The sequence below is a fragment of the Balaenoptera borealis genome (genome assembly GCF_965194805.1).
Source record: "Balaenoptera borealis genome assembly, chromosome: 1".
NCBI classification, from domain to species: Eukaryota; Metazoa; Chordata; class Mammalia; order Artiodactyla; family Balaenopteridae; genus Balaenoptera; species Balaenoptera borealis.
The window spans coordinates 137,985,333-137,996,038 of record NC_138860.1 but is presented as its reverse complement, the minus strand read 5'-3'; the positions used below and the strand labels follow the sequence as shown (position 1 = coordinate 137,996,038).

The 10,706-nt window shown below is 40.5% G+C and overlaps 2 protein-coding genes across 6 annotated transcripts in view; both read left to right on the top strand.

The window, feature by feature from the left end:
- LEPROT (leptin receptor overlapping transcript) overlaps window positions 1-10,706 on the top strand; it is a 315,620-nt gene that overhangs the window by 75,638 nt on the left and 229,276 nt on the right. The window lies entirely within an intron of this gene.
- Window positions 1-10,706, top strand: part of LEPR (leptin receptor) — a 125,945-nt gene that overhangs the window by 19,394 nt on the left and 95,845 nt on the right. For 3 of the 5 annotated variants that reach the window (XM_082356529.1, XM_082356532.1, XM_082356531.1), the window contains 2 exons: window positions 4,814-7,722; window positions 8,033-8,077. The gene's annotated coding sequence lies outside the window, so the exon portion shown is untranslated. The other 2 variants (XM_082356530.1, XM_082356533.1) reach the window with 2 other exon arrangements.

Genomic DNA, 10,706 nt, shown 5'->3' with positions numbered 1-10,706 from the left:
GAGAGCTAGAAAGTTATTTCTTTGATTTGATTTAAATCTAGCTACCTATGCTTTCTATTCACTGATTTTAGTTTGGTTTACAGGAGCTATATACTGAAAAATCTACCACATCTTTTGATGATTGTGTTTCCAGTGTTTGAGGTAAACTGTAATTCTTGCTTGCTTCCAAAAGCAAGTTTTCTCTAGTTTCATTCGGCGTGCCTATTAAAATACAGAGTTCTGGGGACTTCCCTAGTGGTCCAGTGTTAAGAATCTGCCTTCCAACGCAGGGGACGCGGGTCGATCCCTGGTCGGGGAGCTAAGATCCCACATGCTGCGGGGCAACTAAGCCCATGTGCCACAACTAGAGAGAGGCCTGAGCCGCAGTGAAGATCCCACGTGCCGCAACTAAGACCTGACGTAGCCAAAAATAAATAAATAGATATTTTTTAAAAAATACACAGTTCTGTTTCCCCATCTCCAGACACTTTTATTCATTAGGTCTGTGGTGGGCTCCAGGATTTTTGTATGAGCTGTGTTTGCAACTGAGTAGTTTTATCAGCCTGTTTCCTGTATGTAGTAATTTGGAGGTCCAACAGCTTTCTTCCATTTTGTATGCTGTCTCTTTAATTCCAATCTGGCAGTGTTTCTACTGGTATAAAATTGTCAAGAATCTATGAGGTCTCCTGCATATGTTAAAGGAATTCACTCCAGAAGAACAGAGGCTTGTCTATAGATGTTCCCCAGATAATCCCATCTCTATATTAGAGCTTTGAGGGGAACTATGAGTCAATCTCTCCAGAGAGATTTGTGGGACTGAATACTCTGACTTATTAATCTTTCTGAAGTATTAGCCAAAGGTTGACCAGCCACATTCTTGGCTTTTTCTCTGCAGAATGCTTTCCTGGTAGTGAATCTCTTAATTTTTGTGTTTTGTTTGAAACTGGATAAACTGAGAACTTCTCAAATCAAGCCCTGGTTCCTTTTTGTTTGAGTTCTTTCCTCAAGTTGGACAGCCACATGTAAATCGATGAAGTCAGAACACACTCTCACACCATACACAAAAATAAACTCAAAATGGCTTAAAGACTTAAACGTAAGACATGACACCATAAAACTCCTAGAAGAGATCACAGGCAAAACATTCTCTGGCATAAATTGTACCAATGATTTCTTAGGTCAGCCTCCCAAGGCAATAGAAATAAAAACAAAAATAAACAAACGGACCTAATCAAACTTAAAAGCTTTTGCACAGCAAAGGAAACCATAAACAAAATGAAAAGACAACCTACAGGCTGGGAGAAAATACTTGTAAGCGATGTGACTGACAAGGGCCTAATTTCCAAAATATACAAACAGCTCATACGACTCAACAACAAAAAGGAAAACAAACAACCCAATCAAAAAACGGGAAGAAGGCCTAAATAGACATTTCTACAAAGAAGAAACACAAATGGCCAATAGGCACATGAAAAGATGCTCAACATCACTAATTATTAGAGAAATGCAGATCAAAACCACCTCACACCGATCAGAATGGTCATCATTAAAAACTCTACAAATAGCAAATGCTGGAGAGGATGTGGAGAAAAGGGGAAACTCCTACACTGTTGGTGGGAATGTAAGTTGGTGCAGCCATTATGGAAAACAGTAAGGAGGTTCCTCAGAAACCAAAAAATAGAACTATCATGTGATCCAGCAATCCCACTCCTGGGCATATATCCAGACAAAACTGTAATCCAAAAAGATACATGCACCCCTATGTTCATAGCAACATTATTCACAATAGCCAAGACATGGAAACAATGTTAATGTCCATCGACAGATGAATGGGTAAAGAAGATGTGGTACATATATACAATGGAATACTACTCAGCCATAAAAAAGAACAAAGTAATGCATTTGCAGCAACATGGATGCAGCTAGAGATTATCATACTAAGTGAAGTAAGTCAGAAAGAGAAAGACACATACCATGTGATATCATTTATATGTGGAACCCAAAATATGACACAAATGAACCTATTTACGAAACAGAAACAGACTCACGGACACAGAGAGCATCCTTGTGGTTGCCAATGGGGAGGGGATTGGGGGAGATGAAGTGGGAGGTTGGCGTTAGTAGATGTAAGCTATTATATATGGAATGGATAAACAACAAGGTCCTACTTTATAGCCTAGAGAACTATATTCACTATCCTATGCTAAACCATAATGGAAAAGAATATTAAAAAAAGAATGTATATAAATGTATAACTGAATCACTTTGCTGTACAGCAGCAATTAACACAACATTATAAATCAACTATACTTCAATAAAATAAAAAAAGAGTTCTTTTCTCAATTCATCTCTTTCTTTCTGCAATTTACTATAGGCAGTAAGAAAAAGCCAGGATGCATATTCAACACTTTGTTTGGAAAGCTCCTCAGCTGTATGTCCGATTTCATTGTATACAAGTTCTATTTTCCACATAACTGCAGGACACAATTCTGCTAAGCTTTCAGCCACTGTATAAAAAGGATCCCCCTTCTTCAAATTTCCAATTGCATGTTCCTCACTTCCTTCTTAGTCTTCACCAGCAGCCACTTTAACGTCCATATTTCTACCAACAGTCTGTAAGTGATGATTTAGCTACTCTCTAAGGTGATATATGTTTTTCTCTGCCATTTTCCTCTCTTCCTTTTGAGTCATCACTAGCAGAGTTGTTAACATTCATGTTTCTACTAACAGCTTGTTTAAGGCGAGATAGGTTTTTTCCATCATATTCCTTGAAATTCCTCCAGTTTCTGCCCATTGCCCAATTCCAAAGCCATGTCTACATTTTCAGTCTTTTTAATAGCAGCACACTGCTTCCAGTTACCAAAATTTGTTAGGGTTCAGCTAGAGAAGCAGAACCAGTAGAAGATACATAGTAAGATATTTATTGCAAAGCTCATGTGATTGCAGGGCCTGGCTAGGCAAGTCCAGAGTCCATAGAGCAGACTGCAGGCTAGAACTCTTGGTCATGGTCTGAAGCTTCTGTCCACAGGTGGAATTTTTTCTTCAAAAGGGAAGCCTCAGCTCTGCTTTTATGGCCTTTCAACTGACTGAACCAGGCCCATCTTGATTATCTAGGATAACCTGTCTTACTTAAAGTCAACTGATTATGGACTTTAAACACATCTACAAAATATCTTCGTAGCAACACCTAGACTGCATAACTGGGGACTGTAGCCTTGCCAAGTTGACACATAAAAGAACATAAAAGAACCATCACAGTATACTGTATTATGCTTCTTTCATTAACCCAGCTGCCTCCTCACATATACCCTAGTAATTTTCATTTGGATATTCAGGCTTTAAAAGGATTTATTCTCAGAGATAGTTTAAGGATCAAAATAAAATAATTCTACCTTATTAGCTTGTTGTACGTAATAGTTCTTCAATTAGCAGTTGTAACTTTATAAGCTGCAAATTATTTCTCCATGAGGATTTAAAAGTTTGATGTCCATTACATATAAATTTCTTTTTGTTGGCAATGGCATTAGTGGTATTTAAATAGTCTGTTGTCCTACTGGGTACTAGCAGCATTGACATCACCTGAGAGCTTATTAGAAGTACAGACTCCAGGGTCTCACCCCAGCACTCCTGAAGTAGAATCTGTGTTTTAAATACCCCAAGTTTGATTCGGTTGTACACTGAAGTTTGAGAAGCACTGGTCTACTGCAATGGCTTAGTTTCTTCACTGTGAGGCCTGGCTCTAGGCTTATCTTCTACCTTTTCCGCCATACTTAACACACCCGGGATGTGCTTTCCTTCCTACAAACCTGAAAACATAATTCCTAAGTCTAAAAGTTTTCAACATTTCATCATGCATAACGGTTAAAGTCCAGATGACCTTCAAAATCCACATGACCTTCAAAGTTCTTCCTAATAGACTTCTAAGTACTTTTCCAGGTATACTTTTCTGAACATACCCTGAGGTCTCACTATACTGCTTGAATTTCCCTAAGGTACCATGCCTTTCCTCCTCTGTGCCTTTCTTTCCACACTCTGTTCCCCTGCATGGAGTGCCCTATACCAACCTGGTTGAACTTTGGGAATCCTCACTTTACTCTTTTTGGGAATAAAGGACCCATGCTCTTTATCTTGGTAACTGTACCTGATACACAATAGATATTGATTATCTATTAAGGGAAAAATAAATTTTCAACGTACAACAAAGTACCAAAATGTTTTCCAGAGATGCTTGAAGACTAAATGAGTTGAATAACAGGCAAGCATAATAGAGTACTAGGTAATAAGCACCATTCTAAAGGCGTAGTGGCTACCTCATTACGTCTGATGACGTTTCAGAGAGGTGGTTATTATCATCTCCATTTTACAAAAAAGGAAGCTGAGACAGAAAGAGGGTAAGAAACTGATTCAATGTCTCATAATAGGTGTGCATAAAAACTTAGGCAATCAGATTCCAGAACCCATGTGCTTGATTATATGGACTCCAATGCATATAAAAGCCTTTTTCAAAGTCCTTGTAAATGTAAAATTTTAAGATTTGTGTGGTAATCAGACACATAATCAATAGTCGCAATTGTCATTTCTTTAAAAATAACTTTCTATGAAACATTTAGAACACCATAAAGAGGGTGAAGTGCCAACTGTTTCAATTAAAACTATGTTCAGTTCACAGCAAAACTTTTTGAGTGTCTACTGTAGTGGATATGTATCTGGGCTTTTTTGCCCACTGCTCCTTCAGTAAGATCACCCTAGTTTTATTTTGAGGTACCACTTTTCCCCCACTGTAAGTTATTTGGTTAGAGTGAGATCAATTCTCTTCGCATTTCTTGTTTTCCAGGAGTGCACAGGTGACTCACACCTGTCCGGTCATCGTATTCGAAGTTATTGGCCACCATGACTGATTCAGAGATGGGCTCATGACCCAAGTAAGTCAATGAGTGGGACTCAGTTTAGTAGATATTAACATATTGGTTGATGGTTTATAATTGTAAGAGTAGAAGAGTAAGAAGGAAACTCAAAGAGGAAAGAGGTGAACCAGGAGAGAGTGGAGTCATTGAAATCATTGTTTGTAAAGAGTTTCAAGAAGTGATGCATCAACATAATGAAATTAATAGTTGAAACTATCAACCAAAATACTTGGACAAAATATTTTATTCACTTTCAGTAACCATAACTTCAGTTATGATTGATTGTTCCCAGCAGGATTTGTATCTGTGTAAATAGGCACATATTGATTTTTTTAAAAAAGAGAAGATAGGTGATCTCATTATTTTCTTTTTTAAATCAAAGGTTTCCTTTTAGGGATTTTTCCTTCACTCAGGAAAATACTGAATGAGTCACGGTGCTAATCTGTTTTGCTCTAATGAATCTTATCTTCTTATTATGGAGATGTTTTTCAGTGTGGTGATAATTGCCTAGCTGATTGATAGTGATTTATTTGTACTCATCTCTTCATTCAACAACTCTTTTTCAAGCTTCAGGTATGCATCAGACACTGTGCCAGAGGAAATGAGTTTCAAACGTGTCCCATAACCTAGAATGTAAGCTGCATAGGAGCTCATGACTCAGAGCCTGGTGCCTAGCAGACATTCAGTGTTGGATCACACTATCAGAAATCCATACATATGGATGTGGAGTGTATTTCTGTATTAATTTAACAATGGTAGCTTCTGGCAAGCTATGCCTGGCCTTCAGATATTTCCTGTGACTCAGACATGAATTAAAAGCTTGAGCCTCTGTACTTCTTTTCCTTATTACAGTTACTCCTCATAAGCCCAAGTTTAATGACACATTTTTAGCAGTTCACAATAAAATCATTAATTATGCTTAGTATCAGTACAATTTTAAATAGTGGTCCTGGAATGACACCCTGATTCCACAGTAGACAATGATTTTGGCCCCTATTAGTTTACTAGCTTTAGTGGGTTGAATGGTGGCTTCTCCCCAAAATATGTCCACATCCTAAACTCTAGAATCTGTGAATGTGACCTTATTTGGAAAAGGGGTCTTTGCAGATTTAATTAGTAAGGATTTCGAGCTGAGATCACCCTGGATTACTTAGATGGTTTCCAATTCCAATGACAAATGTCTTTAAAGGAGACAGAAGAGAAGAAGACACAGACACAGAGAGGAAGGCCATGTGAAGATGGAGGCAGAGGTTGGAGATATTTAGCCATAAGCCGATGGAGTCCTGGAGCCGCCAGAAGCTGAATGAGGCAAGGAAGTATTCTCTCCTAGGCCTTGGGGAAGTCTATGGACCTGACGACATCTCGCCTTTGGACTTCTGGCCTCCAGAAGAGTGAACAAATATATTTCTCTTGTATTAAGCGTTGAGCCTGTGGTCATTTGTTAAGGCAACCCTAGAAAACTAATACGCTAGTTCATAGCAACTATCTAATTAAGGATTCTCTTGGGTTGTTTTATTTCACAATAATTTGAGGAAGTCAGTATTTCTACTCCAATTCTTATTTTCATCCAGTGAAGACATTTGTCTCCATTAAAGTGACACTGACCCTGTGACGATATTCCTCTGGGGGAAAAGTTCCGTTTACAAATCTCCACAGGTTGGCCAAGTGTCTGGATCAGGGAGCAGGGAGACATTGCTTCTGGCTCTACCCATCTCTGGGCTAAGTTCTTTCTGTGTCTCTGATGCTTCTTCCTATGAGGATGTTAGGCAAGTTCAGTTGAAAATTAACCATCCACCCAATCCAGAGTACTCTACTCCCCTTTAGTCTTTCTTCCGCACTCTGTTGGTTTCTTTCATATCATCCATCACAACTGGTAATTATATGAATACTTGCTTGTCATAACTCCAAGTTCAAGGAACATAATAATTGCACCTAGCATATTGTGTGGCACTCAGTAGGGCCTCAACAAAAATGTATTAATGAATAAATCAATGAGTGAACATTTTGAGTGGAGAGCAAGAAAATGATTATTACTTTGGGGTCAGAATCAGACTGTTCAAGGACGGATTTTTTTTTTTTTTTTAACTTACTACGTCAAACGCCATTGAATTTCAAGATTGAAAAGAATCATGCCTTCCTGACAGATACGACCAAAATGCTTGGCTGAAACATTCTCGGTGACAGGAAACTCACTACCTCACTACTTCTGGTCTTTTCCATTTCACTTTCCTTTCCCACTCCTCCCGATTATTACAATCTTTATTGTAGCATTTTGCACACCTGATGCACAGAGGCCTGGAAGTCTGGAAGTGGGAGGGACAGAGGGAACCCCAGGGTCCAGTTCAGGGTCTGAGACCCCCGGGCTCAGAGTGGACGCGCGGTAGCTGACAGTTGGGTAAGGTAGCGGCGCCACCTTTCTGCTGAGTTCGCCGCGAGTCTCCGCTTCCCTGAGGGCACAGGGTCCTTCTCCCCAAACTCCTCGCTTTTCCTCCCCCAGGCCCGCCGCCACGCGCAGCCGCATCCCCGCCGCCGCCCCCGTCACCTGCGCGGTAGACCTGGCGGCTCGGGGGCCGCTCCTGCCGCCCCGGGAGCGGTGGCGGAGGGCGCGGGGCGCGCGGGCGGCGACCCGGCCTTTCCTCTCTTCTCTCCCCCAACTCCCGCCTCTCCCTCCGCTCGCCCTCAGCCCCTCCTTCCGCACTCCGCTGCCTCCTCTCTCCTGACAGTTGCCCGGCACCTTCGGCAGGGAGTTTGGAGCCGCCCCACCGCAGAGCCTACAGCCGGCCGAGCCCCCGCGCCGCCGCCATCTCTGCCTCCGCCTGGGTGGGACCTGGGTCTCGAGGTGAGACCCAATTCTCTCTCTCCTCTACCCCCTTCTGCCACCTCTTCCCTCTCCCGGCTACGCGAGGAGCCGGGCGCCGGGGCGTGCGTGGCCGACCGGAGCCCGCTGGCCACCTGGGGACCGGGAGGCCGGGGCGGGTCCGGCGGCGCCACCGGAGGGGCCCGCGCCAGGCGGGAGGGGCGGCGGGGGCTCTCGTTCCCCCGGGGCGAGGCGCATCGGGGCGCGCGCCCGAGGGCAGCCCTCCGAGCCTGGGCGCGCACCTGCCAGGTGCCCCCGAAAAGACGTGCCACCTGGCCAACTTCTTTTCCAGGTCTCCTTCCTACTTTGGAAACTGAAGGGACTGCGACGGAAACCAGTAAGCCCTGGGGCCCGGAGGAAGGATTTGTTGGTTTGGATGACAAAAGAAAAAAAATGTGCTCTAGGGGTGGTTTAGCCCGGAGCTTCTGTTTCCACCATCTCCGGCTCTCCCCAAGCAAATTAATAAAACAAAACAAAAACAACAAAACCCAATCCCAAACAAGGCACTTACTTAATGGGACTTGTAGGGATGTGAAAAAGAGACCCAACCGAGGAATCATTTTGGAAACCCCAGGTAGGATGAGGCCATTTGAGAAAGTGGGTATTTGGGGGTGTTATTTCTAGGACTTGGGTTTGCAAGCAGAAGAGGAGACTGGCTCTTGTAAGCCTGAGGGAGTTCCTTATATTGAGGGGCTGCCTGGAGTGTCCTCTGTTAACTTTCATTTCCTTAAGTATTAAAGTATGTTGAAACAAATACTCTTTCAGAGCTCTGGACTTGGAGTCAGAACATCTGGCTTTTGGTATGATTTGCCGTTTATGGTGACAGCTGTGGTTAGTTTAATCTCTTTGGGCCTCAGTTTTCTCATCTGTCAAGTTAGAGGGTTGGATTCAAATTCTGAGGGCCTTTTAATAATATCTAAGATGTTTCCCAACTTAAAAATTTATAATTCTTTCACTTTTTAACATGTTACAAACATTGCTAGATTCATAATTTCATGAAATTTAAAAAATCTATACTGATCTTGGCATTTTTGTTCATATGCATTTATGACTTATGATTTTAGGGTTTTCCAACCAAAACTTAAAGAGAAAAACACTTATAAAAGAGCTCAGAAATATGTAGTTTACATGTAAATATTTAGATCATCTCTGAGTCTAGCTTAAAGAATCATGTTCAACTTGAAGTTAATATTTGCAACACTGCAACAAAAACATGTGGCTTTAGTATAGTACTTATTCACTTTCAGTATTGCATATTTGGAGGAAATAAAAATTGTTTAGGAGGAAAACAAAAATTGCACCTTTCCTATCAATTTCTGCTCTTGAACAGTGTTACTTTTTAGCATGAAGTTGTGTGCAGGATATTAAAAAAATGGTTTCAGACCACTTTAGAGCCTCTCTGAAATTAAGTTCAATAGCAGAGGTGCCAATTTTAGTAATGCATTTTAGTTGTCTTGGGATGAATCCTAGAAAAATGGCAGAGTTAACTAAACAGATAAACCAGAAATTAGGAATTGACACACAGACACACACAAAGTTGTACAAGAAGTGTGTACTATAAAGTGTCAGCGAGATTTTTATTTCCTTTTGATAAAAAACAACAAACAACTGTTGACCTGTTTTAGCAGAGAGAATGTTAGAATAGCTTTTGTTCTTCCTTGTAATTCAAAATTATTTGAGACCTAGTCATCAGTAGTTGGGATAGGTTTAGAAGTGTCTCTGGCTCTTTTTGGTGGCTTTGATCTAAAATAAAACAATGTGTTCCCACCTAGCATGTGCTTTGTATTCCGTTTGGAAGAGTGGAATAGATTTGAAGTACTCTTTTATGAAGACATTTAAATTTATTTTCCTTGCCTTTTCACCTTTGGACTGGAAGTGTCATCAATTATTCAGGCATTTGTCTTCCATCATAGTCTCTGGTGAAGTAGATGATCATCTCCTTTGAAAGAGATGCCCAGAATGTTAAAGAAATTGGTTGTTGAATGAACAGAGAGTAGTAGAACTCAAATATCCTGGCTTCTAGTCGCTTGTTGGAAAACAGCTGAAAACAGTGGATGGATCTGCTCATGGTCCAACTCATTCATGGCTTGGGAGAGCCATCATGGTTGGCAGAAGCTCTATTCCTCTTTTGTAATGAATTTACCAAGAAAAAAACAGTGTGTCTTCACAGTTAGATCACTATTATATAACTAAAAGGTTTGTGTTTGTGAAGTGCAGTATCCCAAGGGGGTCTTAGGAATAAAACTTTAAAAATATCCAGAAAAAGAAAAGAATTGCCTTGGCAGATATTGCACTGCACTTTTCCCTACTGAGAGCCAAACACATAACTAAAAAACATGTCCTGTGGAGTTAAAAATGAAGAAAAGGGCTTACAGTCTGCTCTAATTCTTTTAAGATTTTTATGTGATTTACAAATTCCACTTTTAATTAAATCAGAAAGGCACAAGTGTTCACCTCCTGGCCAGACCTAGTACATATAAACTTTTGGAGTTTCAGTTCAAATTTGGTCTGCTTATAATTTGAAATATTCCTCCTCAAATATTTTTTAAAACTTCTCTTAACTCCGTAGTGATATTACCTGTTGTCTTTTCATACACATGATCTTATTAATCTTTAAATTTTTTGAACTATGACATATACAGGGAGAAGAGTACATAAAACAAATGTACTGGTTGACAAATAATATAGCAAATCATTATAACAGATAATTACAAGGCAAATACGCATTATTTACCATACAAGTAAGAGAACATGCCAATACCCAGAAACCTCTTGCTTGTTCCTTCCTAATCACAATTTTCCTTTTACTTAAAAAAATTAGATGAATATAGGAGGCATTCTTTCATTAGATTCTTTTGCTTAACATTATGCTTATGAGACTAAGCCATATCCTCTCCATTTGAAAGCATAAACTTTTAAAAAGAGATGTCTGTATTCCCTATCATTGATTCATTTCTTCACATTCT